Source organism: Chlorocebus sabaeus, chromosome 27, assembly GCF_047675955.1.
Source record: "Chlorocebus sabaeus isolate Y175 chromosome 27, mChlSab1.0.hap1, whole genome shotgun sequence".
Taxonomy (NCBI): Eukaryota; Metazoa; Chordata; class Mammalia; order Primates; family Cercopithecidae; genus Chlorocebus; species Chlorocebus sabaeus.
The window spans coordinates 3,169,364-3,190,484 of record NC_132930.1 but is presented as its reverse complement, the minus strand read 5'-3'; the positions used below and the strand labels follow the sequence as shown (position 1 = coordinate 3,190,484).

At 36.7% G+C, this 21,121-nt stretch overlaps 1 protein-coding gene and 1 long non-coding RNA gene across 4 annotated transcripts in view; one reads left to right on the top strand and one right to left on the bottom strand.

Annotated features, from left to right (window-relative positions):
- Window positions 1–21,121, top strand: part of GABRB1 (gamma-aminobutyric acid type A receptor subunit beta1) — a 439,513-nt gene that overhangs the window by 272,512 nt on the left and 145,880 nt on the right. The gene's annotated exons all lie outside the window — the stretch shown is intronic.
- Window positions 597–19,028, bottom strand: LOC140710542 (uncharacterized). Of its 2 annotated transcripts, XR_012091611.1 has the most exons (4): window positions 17,464–19,028; window positions 15,867–15,979; window positions 5,538–5,617; window positions 597–2,113 (listed from the first exon to the last, which is right to left on the bottom strand). It is a non-coding gene; the product is annotated as an uncharacterized lncRNA (long non-coding RNA). The 2 variants fall into 2 exon arrangements; XR_012091612.1 differs by lacking the exon at window positions 5,538–5,617 and having other exon boundaries at window positions 17,464–17,741.

Here is a 21,121-nt window from a genome sequence, read left to right as displayed (position 1 = left end):
AGTAACCAACTGTAACCATACTACATTGCCTATAAAAGTTCTTTTCTCTCTTTCCTTTGATTGAATTAAAAGAATAATCCTTGAGAAAAAGAATTCAGGTAATTGCTTTCTCTGTGTTTCAAAGATAATATGTTTGAGTACCTGATCTTTGAGGTGAGCCAGACCTGAGTTCCAGTCCTAACTCTGCTATTTGGTAGATTTGTAATCCTGAATGAGTTACATAATCCCTCTTCTTCACCTGTAAAGTGAGTCCAATTAAATAGAGTTCACATCATTAACTGTTATTACTAGTAGATGTACTTATTCATCATTGTCTGGCACATTTTCAGGAGAAATCTGATTACATAAAAGCTCCCTCTTTTCCCCAAACAAATACATTAGCTTTTCTGCATAAATACTTGCACAATACAATTTCCCCCATAAAATTATCATAAGAGTTAGGTTGATTTCTTTTCAAATATGTGAGTTATCTGAACAAATAATGAGATTCAGGAAAATTAAAGTTAATTTGTTATCAAGAAATCTACAAACATTCATTGTCCTCTTCCTAGAAGAAGAATAAGTAAGGAAGTCAATACTGGAGTCTTTGATGCCTGAAACGAGTCTTGAAGATGAAATAAGTAGAATGGACATGCCAGAAGAGTGATGATCGTGACCTAAGACAAAGAGGCATGGCAGGGGCTTCTACACTTGAGTGTGCACCAGACTTGCCTGGAAGGCTTGTGAAGACACAGATTGCTGGGCCTCTTTCAGGGAGATTCTGACTAACTGTGTTTTGAATAAAGCCTGAGAATTTGCCTTTCCAACAAACATTTCCTAGTTGATTTGGGTGCTTCTGGCCTGGGACCACACTTTGAGAACCATTGGAATAGGGGTGATGCACTGGGGGACTACGAGATCTGTGGCTTGTTACTGATGAAGCAGGCAATGAGGAAATGGCCAGAGATGGGCCAGAAAAGGAAGAAAGGACACAGATAATGGAATAGCCTGGATATCTACTGAGAAAAGTCTTCACGAAGAGTATAAATTTAGTCCGAGGCCCAGTTTAGAAGGATCAGTGCCACAGTAATGAATTAGGGAATGGGAATTCTGAAGCCTGGTTGACCAGCTGAGAAGTTGGTATAATAATTCAGAGGAGAGATGATAGGGGTTTGAGCTAAGTAAGTGTGGGAATGAAGACAAATACACAAGACTTGCTGATGTATTTAGTGAAGGGATAGAAAAAGCCCAATTTGAAGATGTTCTTTAAACTGGGTCTGTAATAAACTATATGAACTAGAATGGTTCCAGTTTTGTGTTAAAAATAGTTTTGTATTATTTCATATGTTTACACACATGCTAAAATAGAAAAGGTTTGACAGAATTTAGTGGGTTTCACCCAACTACTGACCACTTTGGTAATCTTTTTCCATTTGATAAAATAATCCCCCATGTGTGTAAGAATAATAATGTTAGCTATTTTGCATTTAATCCCTGCTTTGTATGAGGAACTACACTACATACTCTGCATCTAATATTGTATTAGCCTGTTCTCACATTGCTATGAAGAACTACCTGAGACTGGTTGATTTATAAAGAAAAATAGTTTAATTGGTTCATGGTTCTGTAGGCTGTATAGGTAGCATAGCGAGGGAGGCCTCAGGAAACTTTCAATAATGGTGGAAGGCAAAGGAGAAGCAGGCATGTCTTCACATGGCAGAGCAGGAGAGAGAGGGAGAAGATGGAGGTGCTACACACTATAAACAATGAGATCTTGTGACAACTCACTCACTTTCAGGAGAACAGCAGGAGGGAAGTCCACCCCCATGATCTTATCACCTCCCACCTCCTCCAACACTGAGGATTACAATTCAACATTAGATTTGAGCAGGGACACAAATCCAAACCATATCAGGTATTTTATTTAATTCTCACCACATTCTATGAAGTAGGTACTATGTTAACCCTAGTTTACAGATGAGGAAACTATGGCTCACATGTTATATCATTTACTGTTTCAGTTATCTTCCATTTGCCACTTCTTATCCACTCTCCATTCTTTTCCACCTGCTTTCTACCCAAGCAAGCTGAGCTGTGTGGAAGGCTTCCATTTGGGTTTAGTCCATGGAAGAACCTGATAGAAGATCAGACATAGGAAAGAGAGTGAGGCCAAGTTTTATTCCTTCAGCCCTCTCCCTGCTTATTGTCTTACACTGTTTATGTCATTCAACAAAGTAAACTATGACCTATCTGTATAACTTTTTTCTTCCTGGTTCCAGGGACCATATTTTTCCTCTTCCCTTCAGGTTTAAGGACAGTAACAGCCCTTCTGTTCCTAGAACTGGAGTGCTGCACTCCTCCCTCATAGGCTCCTTACAAAATTGCTTACACTTGAAAATTAGTTGCTTTGTGAAACTCTCATCAGATTATTCTACTTTGAGCTTTGAGTGTACCATTTTTTTCCCACTGGAATCCTAACTGATATAATTACTCAAAGATTACAGCTAAAAGTTGGGGGAGGCAGGAACTTGAAATCTCACAGTTTGACACAAGGCACAAGCTCCTAGAGCCTGCTGTGTGTGGGGTGGGTGTAGGGAGGGAGGGTGGATTGGTGAGAAGTGTCTTCTCTACTTTATTTTGGAACTGAGTTTAGAGAAGGGCAAAGAATGACTGTCTAGCTAAATAAATTTCTACAAATCAAGGAAAGCTAAGAGTCAGAAAAAAAAAAAAAAGTGGTGAAAAATCCATTCTTTGGCCTCTTTACCAGTTCACCCTAATTAAGAAAGAAAAAAAGACTTTACTTGGTTCTAAATTCCTGTATATGACACTGAGAGTCTGTATAAAAACATATAGGGTCTACAGTCCTACCATTATAAAGATACTACACGGCAACCTTGATTGTCAGTTTCACACTTCACTCCACTGCCTTCCCCTTTCATCAGCAAGACAACCCATTAGAAGAGTATGGTGAAAAAATGAGACCAAATGGACCAAAGCTTCTGTGAGATTCCTAAGAAGCTGTTTAAACTGACAAACTTATACATGATGTAGAGTAATATTTTTAATGTGTAAAAATAGAATTGAGATTGAGAAGCAGCATTCTAGAGTGTTATCTATTAATTCTGTCATGTTCACATCCTCTTCAGTTAAAATAACTCATTTTCTTGCAGTGTATCATATTTTTATTATAGAGAGTCATATATAGTGACATATACAGTTCTATGTAACTAAAGCTAACATACATAAAATCATCAGAAAACAGATGGATGTTCAACTTTCCTGAACTGATTAGAATTTTTAATCAGAGTTCAGAAAGGGGTACTATCATAGCCAAGATAATGGTTACATATACTCTTAGGAGTTTTCTCAACAATATAACAAACTACAAATCCCTGAGCTTATCAGAGATAAGTTTAGATTATGTTCCTGCCATTTAACATTTAAATATATTAGTTCCCATCAAATTCTATGGAGCTGTTGCTATAAATTGTCAGACATTAAAAATAAATATGGCAATGTGGTCACCATTGATAAAATAATAAAGGTTTGAGAATATGAGAACAAACATATGTTAATAGATATAGAAAATAGTTTTTGTAGGAAAATTGTAAAGTGACGACAAATATATGCAAAAGGCAAATGAAATTTTAAAATTCAGAATTCAAAAGATTGACAGTATATTAGTCAAGACTCGATTTCCTACTGAATTACAATATTCAGCATATTTTGTTTATGTGCACAAAATAACAAAATTTTCCATGAAATCACTGTGATAATTTGCAACCAATATATACATGACCAAAAGCTGTTAAATTTCTTTTACTAAAAAGTGTCTCATTAAGTTGGAAATGAATGATACAATAGTGCATTGTAAAATTTAGAACTCTTATCTTTAAGCATAGGGTTATTTCCACTCTAGTAAATTTCTATTCTAACAAGTTACACAGAAACTATTAATTAAATTTCCTAGTTCCCATATCTCTACCCAACTTTCTGCTTGCTGCCTTGGAGCTTTAATCAAGTGAATCTATTCCAGGTCATGTCCATATGCAGTTGACTTAAGTAAGTTGACTTAAGCCTTGAATGGAACTTTCATTGCCACCATTGATGTGATCAATTCTAGTCTCCACAACCAAATTGATCACGCAGCAACTGACATCCATCTTTGAGACAGCCTCATTTAACAATCCCAGCATGTCTCTATCAATTCACTGTCAGCCACAAACAAATCCAGCCTTCACATTGTGCAGAAGGTTTTCCCACACTAGTGAGAATAATGCACAGCTATCCCAAAATTCTAAGTTTAATTATTTGAGCAATCCACCATGTTTGTAATCATAAACTTGGCAAATGAGGGAGAAAAGAAAATAAAAAATAATAAAAATACTGAGCAAAACCAAACCTTGTCTCTAAAGCAAGTAATTGTTTTCTGTAGTATCTATAAGGTCTGTTTGTATGTTAAAAGTTGATAATGTTATAGGCAAGAGAGCGTTCGGTGTTCTAAATTTCTTCATTTATTATCTCATTCACTTATCTCAATCTCCTGTATTTTTTTTGTTAATTATCTCATTCAGTCTGCTCAACATCATACAAAATAGGCATTATTAAAAACAATTTGTAATGAGGAATGAGTAAGGTTAATGAGGAAGATTAAATAATTAGCTCAAGGTTATATAACAAGTGGCTGAGGCAGGAATCAGACCCAGATTTTATAGGTTCCAGAATAACTTTGGGTTTTAATACTACAAACTTCACATCTTAGCCAAAGACATGAGTACTTTCTTTGGTGGTGATACATACATCACATTTTGAGGCTCATTTCTCTAATATTCTCAACCCTAACTTTTACCAAACCTCATGAAAAAGCTAAAATGTATTCCAAATTATAAATAATGGAAAAGAGTTTAACATTAACAAGAATTAAAATTTTATGGCAAAATTAAATATTACATGAAATACAGAGAGATAGATTTAGTGGATGCAAGGAGGATTACCTTGAACTCTTAAAATAACCCACTGGATAACCACCTTTTCTGTAACACACAGGCAGTAAATACGTGTAGGGGAGAAGTAAGAAGTCCCCGGGAGGAAGAAAAATACAACAGTCTCATGGAAGGTGCAGAGACCAAGTGATGCATGTTTGACTCCAGGACTTCACTGCGAAGGCTTCCTAAATATCAAACCACTAAATCATTTCTAAAATACTGGGATATTTACAGGATGCTGGTTAAATACAGAGGAGTGAATACATAAGTCTATCTTTGCCCACTCTTGAAACACCAAAATGATAGAGGAGAAATATAAACAAAGTAAACCCTCAATGACAAAACAAACAAAAAGAACTAGAGGGAAACAACAACAGGAAGGGAATATCAATAAATACTTTGTAGGTTGCAAGTTTATGAATGAAAGGACACTGAGTTTACTGAGAAGGAAAAACTAAATTCGTATGGATCTACAGAAATAGATAATGATAAAGCAAATGATAACATTCCTTATAACTGAAGATAGGCTTGAAAATGGAAACACAATGTTCTGTTAAACATCAATGTTCACACCTGTAATTCCAGCACTTTTGGAGGCCAAGGCCAGTGGATTATTTGAGCCCAGGAATTCAAAACATGACGAAAGCCCACTTCTACAAAAAAAAAAAAAAAAAAAAAAAATCAGTCAGGTGTGGTGATACACATCTGTAGTCCCAGTTACTCAGGAGGCTGAGCTGGGAGGATCACTTGAGCCCAGGAGAGGGAGGCTGTAGTAAGCCAAGGTCACTCCACTTCACTCTAGCCTGGGCAAAAGTGCGAGACTCTATCTCAAAAACAAAAGAAACAAATAAACAAGCAAATCAAGGTGGAGCTTAGAGCTGAAAACAGAGTAGATAGAAAGACTTCATAGGAGAGACTTAAACCTATATTTTTTCCTACAATGTTTGCAACCCAGCAAATACCCTTTTCCCACCCCACCAAGCATTCAAAGGCTAGATGAGTTTTATATGCTCAAAAAATAAACCAGAGAATTTGGACTCATGGCCCTATGTTATGGGGCAATGGTGAAGTATCAAAGAGAAAGCAAGGAGGTAAATGTAAGCCTACATAATTTCAACCTGGAACATCCAGTATCCATTAACATCCCTCTGTTCACAGACCACTGGCACCCCAGGCGCACCCCAGGGTATGCCTACTCTTTGGGGATTTGTCTTTAAAGAAACTGAAACGCTTCACAGGGAAATCTACAGTTAATAACATATAACTCAAAGGTTAAGTCTCAAATGCAAACCATGAGATGAAAACCTCTGCCTTGCTTTTTTTCCTTTAGAAAAATATTTTAAATTTTTATCGAGGTATAATTTCCGTTTAATAAGCGATACATTTAGCATGTATAATTATATGGATTTTCACAAATATGCTGTACACACCTGGGGGAATTACCAAGACAATCAAGATACAGAACTTTTCCATCACCCTCAAAGTCTTCCTTTGCGCTTCTGCAATCAATCTCTCTCTTTGCCCATGACCTTCAAGCAACCACTGATCTGCTTTTTGTCACTATAAATGAGTTTGCATTTTCTAGAATTTTATATAAAGAGAATCATGCACTATGTGCTTTTTATGATTGTTTCTCCTTAGACACAATAACACAAAGAACGATGCTGATAAATTTTGCTAATTCTAAAATGCCTAAAATAAGTCCTACTTAGTCATGTCATCTTTTTTTAATAGATTTATCAGAGTTTTGTTACATGGATATATTTCTTAGTGGTAAAGTCTGGCCTTTTAGTATAACCTTCACTCCCCTCTCAATTTTCTGAGTAACTAATATCTATTATTCCACTCTGTATGTACATGTGTACACATTATTTAGCTCCCACTTATAGGTGAGGATGTGCAATATTTGACTTTCTGTTCCTGAGTTATTTCCCTAAAGATTATAGCCTCCAGTTCCAGCCATGTTGCTGAAAGACGTATTTCATTGTTTTTTATGGCTGAATAGTAATCCATGATATATATATATACATACCACATTTTCTTCATCCAGTTATTCATTGATGTACACTTGGGTCGATTCCATATCTTTGCCATTGTGAATAGTGATGCAATAAACATATGAGAGCAGATATCTTTTGATATAATAATTTATTTTCCTTTGGGTATGGGATTGCTGTATCAAATAGTAGTTCTATTTTTAGTTCTTTGAGAAATCTCTATACTGTTTTCCATAGAGGTTGTACTAGTTTATATGCCCACCAACAGTGTATATGTGCTCTCATTTCTCCACATTCTTGCCAACATCTATGATTTTTTGACTTTTTAATAATAGGTATTCTGACTGGTATAAGATGGTATCTAATTGTGGAATTAATTTGCATTTCTCTGAGGATTAGTGGTGTTGAGCATTTTTTCATATGCTTGTTGGTCATTTGTATGCCTTCTTTTGAGAAATGTCTGTTCATGTCTCCTTTGCTCACTGCCTACTGGGGTCATTTGTTTTTTGTTGTTGACTTGTTGAATTTCTTCTAGTTCTAGATATTAGTTCTTTGTCAGATGTATAGTTTGCAAAATGTTCTCTCTAATTTACATGTTGTCTGTTAACTTTGTTGATTGTTTCTTTTGCTGTGCAGAAGCTTTTAAGTTTAAGTCCCATTTATCTACTTTGTTTTTGTTGCATTTGCTTTAGAGGTCTTAGTTACGAATTCTTTGCTTAGGCCAATGTCCAAAAGGGTACTTCCAAGATTTTCTTCTACAATTTTTATAGTTTCAGGTCTTACATTTAACCTTGAATCTATCTTGAATTATTTTTGTATATACTGAGAGATATGGGAGCAGTTTCATTTCTCTGCATATGACTATCTAATTTCCTAGCACCATTTATTAAATAGGGTATCCTTTCCCCAGTTTATGTTTTTGTCAACTTTATCAAAGACTGGTTAGTTGTAGCTATGTGGCATTACTTCTAGGTTCTCTATTCTGTTCTATGTGTTTAATTTTATAACAGTACCATGTTGTTTTGGTTACTGTTGCCTAGTAATATATTTTGAAGTCAAGTAATGTGATGCCTCCAATTTTGTTCTTTTTGCTTAGGATTGTTATGCCCATTTGGGCTCTCTTTTTTTGGTTCCATATAAATGTTAGGACATTTTTTCTAATTCTGTGAAAAATGGCATTGGTATTTTGATGGGAATTGCAATTAATTAAGTGCAATTAAGTTTCTGTCTTAATTTCATCATTGACCCAAAGATCATTCAGGAGCAGGTTAATTTCATATGTTGGTATAGTTTTGAGAGTTCCTCTTGGAATTGATTTCTACTTTATTTCACTGTGGTCTGAAAAGATACTCAATGTGATTTCAATTTGTTTAAATTGATTGAAACTTGTTTTGTGGCTCAATATATGTTCTAATTTAGAGAATGTTCCATGCACAGAGAAGAAGAATATATACATTCTTCAATTGCTGGACAGAATGTTCTGTAAATGTCTGTTGGGTCCATTTGGTCTAGAGTCCAGTTTATGTCCAGTGTTTCTTTTGTGATTTTCTGTCTTGATGATTTGTCTAATGCTGTCTGTTGAGTGTTGAAGTCCCCCACTATTACTGTATTGCTGTATATCTCTTTTCATAGATCTAATAGTGTTTATTTTATGAATCTAGTTGTTCTGGTGGATAACAGTAAAAAAGGACAAAGAAGATTTAATGTATAGTGGTAAAGGGATCAATTCAAGAAGAAGATATGACAATTCTAGATATACCTGTCCTGCTTTTAAATGCCTTACTATTAAAATGAACAAACAGCAAACAATGAGCATTAGCAATTTGAAAAAAAATCTTTCTCCGTAAGAGATAGAGGGGGTAAATAGAATTTAAAAGAAACAGAGACAGCAAACAAGACAAAATAATTTCAAGAAGAAAGGTATTTTTAAAAAGTGCATTCATAGAAAGAGAGATGAGATTTTACCCATAAAACACAAATGGTGTGTTATTTTTAAAAGAACAACAAAAAAAGAGCTCTTGGAAATTAAAAATATTATAGCTCTTAGGGAAAAAATATCAATGAAAGAATAGGAATAAAAACCAAGCAAGCCTCATAGAAAGTAGAAAAAAAGAAAAGAGATGAATAATGAAAGATGAAAAACTGAAAAATATAAATATTAACTAAAGATTCAGTCATCCAAATGACAGTTTCATAGAGAATAAGAAAAAAAAAAAAAAAAGAAAACCAGGTGCAGTGGCTCACGCCTGTAATCTCACTTTGTGAGGCCGAGGCAGGCAGATCACCTGTGGTCAGGAGTTCAAGACAAGCTTGGCCAACAATGCAAAACTCCGTGTCTACTGAAAATATAAAAATTAGCCAGGCGTGGTAGCAGGCACCTGTAATCCCAGCTACTCGGGAGGCTGAGGCATGAGATTTGCTTGAACCCAGGAGGCAGAGGTTGCAGTGAGCTGAGATTGCGCCTTGCACTCCAGCCTGGGTGACAAGAGTGAAATTCCATCTCAAAAAAGGGAAAAAAAAAGAGAGAGAGAGAAAGGTAGAAAATTGTTAAATAAATGGAGGTGACTTTAATAGATGGGAAAAAAAAAAAATAAGTTGTCATGTTGAAAGCCTCGCCAAAATTCCCAGATCAATAAATTAAAAAGATGCACCTGAAGGCCCATCACTATGAAATTACCACCTCCTGAAGATAAAAAATTTTCGGAGAGGTTCCAGGAAGAAAACTTAAATCATATTCAAAGAGGAGGGATAAGAATGGCACCTGACTTCTCATCAGCAGAACTGGAATCTATAGAAAGTGAAGAAGCACTCTCAAAATCCTGAGATAAAATGACTCCATCCAAAAATTCCATGTGTAATAAATCATTTATTACTATTAAAGTAGGAATAGGAACAACTCCAGTCTCCAGCTCCCAGTGCGAACGACACAGAAGACAGGTGATTTCTGCATTTTCAACTGAGGTACTGGGTTCATCTCACTAGGGAATGCCAGACAATTGGTGCTGGTCAGCTGCTGCAGCCCGACCAGGGAGAGTTGAAGCAGGGCGAGGCATCGCCTCACCTGGGAAGTGCAAGGGGGAAGGGAATCCCTTTTCCTAGCCAGGGGAACAGAGACTCACAATACCTGGAAAATCGGGTAACTCCCACCCCAATACTGTGCTTTACCAAGGGTCTTAGCAAACGGGAACACCAGGAGATTATATCCCACACCTGGCCAGGAGGGTCCCACGCCCACAGAGCCTCCCTCATTGCTAGCACAGCAGTCTGAGATCTAGCAGCAAGGCAGCAGCCAGACTGGGGGAGGGGCGCCTGCCATTGCTGAGGCTTAAGTAGGTAAACAAAGCCCCTGGGAAGCTCCAACTGGGTGGAGCTCACAGCAGCTCAAGGAGGCCTGACTGTCTCTGTAGACTACACCTCTGGGGACAGGGCACAGCTAAACAACAACAACAGCAGCAACAACAACAACAACAGAAAAGCAGCAGAAACCTCTGCAGACGCAAACGACTCTGTCTGACAGCTTTGAAGAGAGCAGTGGATCTCCCAATACGGAGGTTGAGATCTGAGAATGGACAGACTGCCTGCTCAAGTGGGTCCCTGACCCCTGAGTAGCCTAACTGGGAGACATCCCCCACTAGGGGCAGACCAACACCCCACACCACACACGGTAGAGTACACCCCTGAGAGGAAGCTTCCAAAGCAAGAATCAGACAGGTACACTCGCTGTTCAGCAATATTCTATCTTCTGCAGCCTCTGCTGCTGATACCCAGGCAAACAGAGTCTAGAGTGGACCTCAAGCAATCTCCAACAGACCTACAGCTGAGGGTCCTGACTGTTAGAAGGAAAACTAACAAACAAGAAGGACACCCACACCAAAATCCCATCAGTACATCACCATCATCAAAGACCAGAGGCAGATAAAACCACAAAGGTGGGGAAAAAGCAGGGCAGAAAAGCTGGAAATTCAAAAAATAAGAGTACATCTCCCCCTGCAAAGGAACGCAGCTCATCGCCAGCAATGGATCAAAGCTGGACGGAGAATGACTTTGATGAGATGAGAGAAGAAGGCTCTAAATCAAACTTCTCAGAACTAAAGGAGGAATTACGTACCCAGTGCAAAGAAACTAAAAATCTTGAGAAAAGAGTAGAAGAATTGATAACTAGAATAATTAATGCAGAGAAGGCCATAAACGAACTGACAGAGATGAAAACCATGACATGAGAAATATGTGACAAATGCAGAAGCTTCAGTAACCGACTCGATCAACTGGAAGAAAGGGTATCAGCGATTGAGGATCAAATGAATGAAATGAAGCGAGAAGAGAAATCTAAAGAAAAAAGAAAAAAAAGAAATGAACAAAGCCTGCAAGAAGTATGGGATTATGTAAAAAGACCAAATCTACGTCTGATTGGGGTGCCTGAAAGTGAGGGGGAAAATGGAACCAAGTTGGAAAACACTCTTCAGGATATCATCCAGGAGAACTTCCCCAACCTAGTAGGGCAGGCCAACATTCAAATTCAGGAAATACAGAGAACGCCACAAAGATACTCCTCGAGAAGAGCAACTCCAAGACACATAATTGCCAGATTCACCAAAGTGGAAATGAAGGAAAAAATCTTAAGGGCAGCCAGAGAGAAAGGTCGGGTTACTCACAAAGGGAAGCCCATCAGACTAACAGCAGATCTCTCGGCACAAACTCTACTAGCCAAAAGAGAGTGGGGGCCAGTATTCAACATTCTTAAAGAAAAGAATTTTCAACCCAGAATTTCATATCCAGCCAAACTAAGTTTCATAAGTGAAGGAGAAATAAAATCCTTTACAGATAAGCAAATGCTTAGAGATTTTGTCACCACCAGGCCTGCCTTACAAGAGACCCTGAAGGAAGCACTAAACATGGAAAGGAACAACCCATACCAGCCATTGCAAAAACATGCCAAAATGTAAAGACCATCAAGGCTAGGAAGAAACTGCAACAACTAACGAGCAAAATAATCAGTTAATATCATAATGGCGGGATTAAGTTCACACATAACAATATTAACCTTAAATGTCAATGGACTAAATGCTCCAATTAAAAGACACAGACTGACAAACTGGATAAAGAGTCAAGACCCATCAGTCTGCTGTATTCAGGAGACCCATCTCACATGCAGAGACATACAGAGGCTCAAAATAAAGGGATGGAGGAAGATCTACCAAGCAAATGGAGAACAAAAAAAGCAGGGGTTGCAATACTAGTCTCTGATAAAACAGACTTTAAACCATCAAAGATCAAAAGAGGCAAAGAAGTCCATTACATAATGGTAAAGGGATCAATTCAACAGGAAGAGCTAACTATCCTAAATATATATGCACCCAATACAGGAGCACCCAGATTCATAAAGCAAGTCCTTAGAGACTTACAAAGAGACTTAGACTCCCATACAATAATAATGGGAGACTTCAACACCCCACTGTCAACATTAGACAGATCAACGAGACAGAAAGTTAACAAGGATATCCAGGAATTGAACTCATCTCTGCAGCAAGCAGATCTAATAGACATCTACAGAACTCTCCACCCCAAATCAACAGAATATATGTCCTTCTCAGCACCACATCACACTTATTCCAAAATTGACCACATAATTGGAAGCACTCCTCAGCAAATGTACAAGAACAGAAATTATAACAAAATGTCTCTCAGACCACAGTGCAATCAAACTAGAACTCAGGACTAAGAAATTCAGTCAAAACCGCTCAACTACATGGAAACTGAATAACCTGCTCCTGAATGACTACTGGGTACACAACAAAATAAAGGCAGAAATAAAGATATTCTTTGAAACCAATGAGAACAAAGATACAACATACCAGAATCTCTGGGACACATTTAAAGCAGTGTGTAGAGGGAAATTTATAGCACTAAATGCCCACAAGAGAAAGCTGGAAAGATCTAAAATTGACACACTAACATCACAATTAAAAGAACTAGAGAAGCAAGAGCAAACACATTCAAAAGCTAGCAGAAGGCAAGAAATAACTAAGATCAGAGCAGAACTGGAGGAGACAGAGACACAAAAAACCCTCCAAAAAATTAATGAATCCAGGAGTTGGTTTTTTGAAAAGAACAACAAAATTGATAGACCACTAGCAAGTCTAATAAAAAAGAAAAGAGAGAAGAATCAAATAGATGCAATAAAAAATGATAAAGGGGATATCACCACCGACCCCACAGAAATACAAACTACCATCAGAGAATACTATAAACACCTCTATGCAAATAAACTAGAAAATCTAGAAGAAATGAATAATTTCCTGGACACTTACACTCTCCCAAGACAAAACCAGGAAGAAGCTGAATCCCTGAATAGACCAATAGCAGGCTCTGAAATTGAGGCAATAATTAATAGCCTACCAACGAAAAAAAGTCCAGGACCAGATGGATTCACAGCTCAATTCTACCAGAGGTACAAGGAGGAGCTGGTACCATTCCTTCTGAAACTATTCCAATCAATAGAAAAAGAGGGAATCCTCCCTAACTCATTTTATGAGGCCAACAACATCCTGATACCAAAGCCTGGCAGAGACACAACAAAAAAAGAGAATTTTAGACCAATATCCCTGATGAACATCGATGCAAAAATCCTCAATAAAATACTGGCAAACCAGATCCAGCAGCACATCCAAAAGCTTATCCACCATGATCAAGTGGGCTTCATCCCTGGGATGCAAGGCTGGTTCAACATATGCAAATCAATAAACGTAATCTAGCATATAAACAAAACCAAAGGAAAAACCACATGATTATCTCAATAGATGCAGAAAAGACCTTTGACAAAATTCAACAGCCCTTCATGCTAAAAACACTCAATAAATTCAGTATTGATGGAACATATCTCAAAATCATAAGAGCTATTTATGACAAACCCACAGCCAATATCATATTGAATGGGCAAAAACTGGAAAAATTCCCTTTGAAAACTGGCACAAGACAGGGATGCCCTCTCTCACCACTCCTATTCAACATAGTGTTGGAAGTTCTGGCTAGGGCAATCAGGCAAGAGAAAGATATCAAGGGTATTCAGTTAGGAAAAGAAGAAGTCAAATTGTCCCTGTTTGCAGATGACATGATTGTATATTTAGAAAACCCCATTGTCTCAGCCCAAAATCTCCTTAAGCTGATAAGAAACTTCAGCAAAGTCTCAGGATACAAAATAAATATGCAAAAATCACAAGCATTCTTATACACCAGTAACAGACAAACAGAGAGCCAAATCATGAACGAACTTCCATTCACAATTGCTTCAAAGAGAATAAAATACCTAGGAATCCAATTTACAAGGGATGTGAAGGACCTCATCAAGGAGAACTACAAACCACTACTCACCAAAATAAAAGAGGACACGAACAAATGGAAGAACATTCCATCCTCATGGATAGGAAGAATCAATATCGTGAAAATGGCCATACTGCCCAAGGTAATTTATAGATTCAGTGCCATCCCCATCAAGCTACCAATGACTTTCTTCACAGAATTGGAAAAAATTGCTTTAAAGTTCATATGGAACCAAAAAATAGCCCACATTGCCAAGACAATCCTAAGTCAAAAGAACAAAGCTGGAGGCATCATGCTACCTGACTTCAAACTATACTACAAAGCTACAGTAACCAAAACAGCATGGTACTGGTACCAAAACAGAGATATAGACCAATGGAACAGAACAGAGTCCTCAGAAATAATACCACACATCTACAGCCATCTAATCTTTGACAAACCTGACAAAAACAAGAAATGGGGAAATGATTCCCTATTTAATAAATGGTGCTGGGAAAATTGACTAGCCATAAGTAGAAAGCTGAAACTGGATCCTTTCCTTATTCCTTATATGAAAATTAATTCAAGATGGTTTAGAGACTTAAGTGTTAGACCTAATACCATAAAAACCCTAGAAGAAAACCTAGGTAATACCATTCCGGACATAGGCATGGGCAAGGACTTCATGTCTAAAACAGCAAAAACAACGGCAACAAAAGCCAAAATTGACAAATGGGATCTCATTAAACTAAAGAGCTTCTGCACAGCAAAAGAAACTACCATCAGAGTGAACAGGCAACCTACAGAATGGGAGAAAATTTTTGCAATCTACTCATCTGACAAAGGGCTAATATCCAGTACCTACAAGGAACTCCAACAAATTTACAAAAAAATAACAAACAACCCCATCAAAAAGTGGGCAAAGGATATGAATAGACATTTCTCAAAAGAGGACATTCATACAGCCAACAGACACATGAAAATATGCTCATCATCACTGGCCATCAGAGAAATGCAAATCAAAACCACCATGAGATACCATCTCACACCAGTTAGAATGGCAATCATTAAATAGTCAGGAAACAACAGGTGCTGGAGAGGATGTGGAAAAATAGGAACACTTTTACACTGTTGGTGGGATTGTAAACTAGTTCAACCATTATGGAAAACAGTATGACGATTCCTCAAGGATCTAGAACTAGAAGTACCATATGACCCAGCCATCCCATTACTGGGTATATACCCAAAGGATTATAAATCATGCTGCTATAAAGACACATGCACACGTATGTTTATTGCGGCACTGTTCACAATAGCAAAGACTTGGAATCAACCCAAATGTCCTTCAGTGACAGACTGGATTAAGAAAATGTGGCACATATACACCATGGAATACTATGCAGCCATAAAAAAAGGATGAGTTTGTGTCCTTTGTAGGGACACGGATGCAGCTGGAAACATTCTCAGCAAACTATCGCAAGAACAGAAAACCAAACACCACATGTTCTCACTCATAGGTTGGACCTGAACAATGAGATCACTTGGACTCGGGAAGGGGAACATCATACACCGGGGTCTATCATGGGGAGCGGGGAGAGATGGCATTTACCTGATGTAAATGACGAGTTGATGGATGCTGATGAGTTGATGGGTGCAGCACACCAACATGGCACAAGTATACATATGTAACAAACCTTCATGTTATGCACATGTACCCTAGAACTTAAAGTATAATAATAATTTTTTAAAAAATGAAAAGAATATTTAAAAGTAGAGTAAAAATATGACCTATTTCAAACCTAAAAAAAATTACCTCCATTTATATGCTTTCTTACAAAGTTGCTGTAAAATGTGCTACAACAAAATGAAATAGTAAACTAACTCTAGATTTAATTGAATTGTTAGACATCCAGTTGATGTCAGAAAATTGGCTGGTAGGATACATTGGAAAAGAAGAGTGTTTCAAAATATAAAACACCAGAAGAAAAAACTAAAACGGTTCAAATGATTTTCTTCAGAGAGCCTAAGGAGTGGAAAAGAGAAGAGTAGGAGACACTTTATTTCCTTAAAATCTTTTAATTTTTTTCCTATATGCATGTATTACATCATTAAAATGAAATTTGATTTAAATAATAATTCATTTGTAAAAGGTAAGAGTATCATTTAATTTTATTATTCGCTAAGTTCCCCAAATCATAATCCTTTAGTCATTTTTACTTAGTCATTACTGCATCCATTCGTCTCGTATTTATTGAGTATCCACTAAAAGTGCTTAGTTGGGAATAAAAAGACTTTTGAAATGTGTAATTTAAATGAGAAAAGCCACATGGAAAAAGCAAGAGAATAAATACAAAGCAATATATACTGATAGCATTAAAGCACTTATTACTATCAGCTAGTTGAAGTAGAATTTTTTTTCTACTGGGCAAATTTTATAACATATTGTACATAATATGATTGATTAAAGGGAGGATACAATTTGCACTATACATGTTATCATTTATTATTATACAAAACTCTTCAAAAATGAAGCATTTATATGAAAATCAATTTTGTGAGTGTAGGAAAACTGTGTTTCATGCAAAATGAAAACCTAAGCTGTTTTATTTTCATTTTTGGTGTCTCATTTGGCAACCATGTTTTAGTTTAATATTGGAGTTGAAACATGTGCTACAACTTATTTTGATGGTCTCCAAAATCACTGATTTTGGTCTGGATTTAAGCACTGTTCAAGATTCACTTAATGATGTTCAGGTTGATTTCTTTTTTATTCATTTGCATCAGTCAATTTGTTACTTTAGCTTGCAAGAAGAATGTACAGATGTATTTTAAATACACGATTTAATCTCAGAAGAAATATAATTCTGCTATGGCAAGGCCGAAACCCTCTAATCACAAACCCTTTCTGCCCCATTGAAACAGCACTTTTTATTATGCACTTCTTTATTAACTTAAGGTTTGTTAGGCAAGCATCATTACATTAGTGCAGAAGAGACATTGGAACGTTTAACAAAACAGAAAACAGGATTTCATTGGCGCTAATTAGATAATGAAAACCATCATATTAGTCAAATTAATTCTGTAAAATAATTTCGGTTAGTTGCATCCAGTGAGAGATGGCTCCAGTGGGGATTAGGGTGAGGTGTGGGGGAGGGGGTAGGTTTTTGTCAACATCCAACAATTGAGGCAACTAGGAAAGAGATTACCTTATAGCCAGATGCACCTCATTCTTTCCTGGTCCTTTTCTCTTATTTTCTTTTTCTCTATTCTACGTTTTTATGCTCTTTTGTTTTCTTTCTTCCCCATGGCTTTGTCATGCCAAATATACCTACTTAACATGTATTATGTGTCAGGGATGATTCACTATGTACATGTATTAACTCTTTAATTCCCACCACAAGCATTTCCATTATACTGATAAAGAAGCTGAGATGCAAGAGGAGTTCCGCAAATTCACATAGCTGGAAGGGCCCACATTCTAATAACTTAATTATTACATTATTCACTGCTTAACAAACCTGATGCTGTAAGGTGCCCTTGTCAACTCTCCCTACACACACACACACACACACACACACACACACACAGGCTGAGTCTGATGACTCTTAAAGAAGCCCAACAAATTCCAGCTTCAGCTAGCTCAACCTAATTGGTCAGTCTTTTGCCTGCAATGCAGTTGTTAGTCGTCCAATTCGCCTCTGGATTCTTAGACGATTTCTATCTTCCAAAAGAGTGTGGAGGGCTGTTACAGATAAATAATAGGAAAAAGTCTGATTTGCTGGCTCTGAATGTATGCACATGACATGGCTGTTTTGGTTTTAGCCTTAGGATGCCATTTTCCAAAAGCTTGCCTGTGCATTATAAGCTAGTGTTGGCAGTCTGTTGCTGCTAAAATGAGGAATAATTCCTGCCTATTAGTAAGTGAGTTTACCTCCAGGAAACCACTGAAAGTCCATACAAATCAGAAGAGTTTCTGCAGGAGCCTAAATTAACCTGCAGGAGCCTTTCAGAGCTGCAAGCAGTATTACTCCCAAGCACAACAAGATCAGCACAGGCTCAATTTTGGCTCTGTTTCTAAAGTGGCAATAATTTTTGAAAGAGAATTGCCTGTTGCTTTCTGTTGTGAAGTGGGGAGGGAAACATTAAGAAAATGTGACTAATCAAGTGCTAGGAGAATTGAAAACTGAAGTTTTCTGATTAGAAATGCAAAGCTAGGATCATGTCTTCTTGTATTTGTCAAAGAGGGGAACATAAAATCCTCCTAACCTATTCAGCTAGCTGAAATGTTTCCATGACAACAGTGGGAGCTTGGAACATTCGGTACTCTTGTCTTCAAAAATAACCTTTCAGTATAGGCAAGAGATTGTCAAAAGCACTAACCCACTTCACCTTTGCAGTCCAAGGTAACTACCTGACCATTATCTTGGTCTCTTACTACCCTGGAAGAACTTCAAATGGTTTGTTTATCCTCCAGTGTAGGAATACAAATTAAGATAACCAGCCTAGGATAAACTGTGTTTAGTCTCGGCAGGTTATAGCACTTTTAGTTTGTGCACGAATTAGTTTTACCAAAGAAAAGAACTTACTTCTATGCAAAGAATTTATAAAGGTTGTTTCTTCTCTCCTTTTAAAGCCAATCAAGTTGAAAATATAAAATAAAGTTATCTCTGATAATATTTTCCTGACATGTCATCAACACACGTTCATGATAAATAATATAGAAAATGTTAGGGGAAACATGCATTTATTATCTCACAACCCAGAGAGCCTACCCATTATTAACACGTTTATATATTCCCAGCTAGTATTTATAGTATAGTCCTATTTTATTTGTTCATATTTACAAACTAAACCATTATTTAAGTTTGGCCATAGAGATAAGCTTGGATAATAAAAAGTTTATTGCCTAAAATAAAACCTCAAAAGATAGTAGATAATCACATGGGTGGCAGTGTTTCCAAGACTGACATCATGAGAACCAAAACAATAGTTTAATGAATACTCAAATGTAATTAACCTACCTCATCTGTGCATTTGGCATTCCTACTTCTCCAGAAAGAAGCACTGATTTGTCTGTTGGCGACCATCCAATATGGGGCATCTCTTTCCCTGGCCTAATCAATCCTGGCCCAGGTGGCACACTTATTTCAGGTATCACAAATGCTATAAACTTTAGAAATCTCACTGGGCCATTTCAGCCTTCCTTGTGCAGAAGGCAGCTTCAGAAGCTCCTTTCCAGTTTACCCTATATATAATTTTATATTATCTTCTTTCTTTCAGAGATGTATCATCAGTAACGTTTCAGGAGTGGAACAGTGGAAGTGGTTCACCTCAGGTGCAAGCAGTGAGGGGGAAGGGACACATAGAGAAATTAAAAGCAACAATTAATAAATAAAATCAACTAAAATTCAGCCTGCCTCATAGTCTCACAATGTTCCAGTGATCCTAATATCAGGGAGAAAATATTCTTTTTCTTCCAATCTTTTTTGTTGATCTAGGTTCTAAACGATTAATGAAGAGTTTTACTAATATATATATAATATATATTTTATATATATTTAAGCTTCAAATTGGCACAATTTCATTAGTTACACATAAACTTTGTAATGTACATGAGAATTAATGCAAAGGACTCTCATGTATGTTCCATGACACACATAATTAACTACACGTGTTTTTCTCTTCTGGAAAGTTAGTTCTATAGGAGTTAGAATCATTCAAGCTCACTTTGGATGCAGTTCATGTATTCAACTCCTGTGTTGTATATTCCTGCACTTAACTAGTAGATTTTAAATAAAAAGTGGCAGCATAGTGGTTGTAAAGATAAAGATTTGAGTTACTTCAACCTTGTCTTTGTATGTGCGGATCATTCTCTGAAACATTGGGAATCCAATGTTTGGAAGTATTTCTCTGTGGGCTTCCCCTCCCCTTCTTTAAAAAAAAATGTAGTCTAAAAATACTAATGTGTTTATTTTCATTCTTTGTACTGTATTATTTATTTTTACATTTTATTTTACTCCATTTTCTTTACCTGCATGATTACATATGAAAAAGTTCAAGATAAGAATTCTATAATTCATGCTTCTTTTTAAACATTATGATTTATTATATTTTTATGCTTCTATGTGAATGAAATAAATTTTAAAAATTATAATTGGTAATTACCAAAATTAATCACTGAAAATAATTTTGGCCTGTAGAATGGAGGGGAAAAAATTAAAAATAATTCACCCCAGATATCAAATACTTTAGGTATTCCTCCGTCTCTTATGTTTTAAGCATGTAATTATAATGAAGTTTTCCTCACAAACACTATCCCACTATATCCAAAATATTCCTTTACCCAGAGAAGCCAAAATTTATTTAACTATTAATCTATTATTGAACAAGTAGGTTGTTTCCAGATTTTGCTGTTATAAATAGTGCTATAATGAATATCTCTGTATGCATTTTATTCCTGCTTTCAGATGAACCCTGGGTTTAACTTTATGGGACTGCTTATAGGCAATAAACAGGGCCAAAAAGCAGGGCAGGAGTGCCACAATCAATTATTCACAAACTAGATAATGTGAACCATTACTACAGCGAACTCTCATTTGTTCAGTAGTTAATTGTCCACAAACTAACTATCCATAATTTAGATGACCTACCAACAGCATCCTAGGGAAAAAACCAAAAGACAAAAAAATCCTTATGGTGCATTAGCTTTAAAAAACCTTAAGAATCTCCCTGTTTAATATATGCATCTATTATTGATGTGCTGTATTTTTGAACATTTCCATTTATCATGTTATACAGGAGCTTTGCAGAATAAAATCCTCCCAGGCAGCTACCAGTCATCTGGAGCATCCTAATCTGCTATAT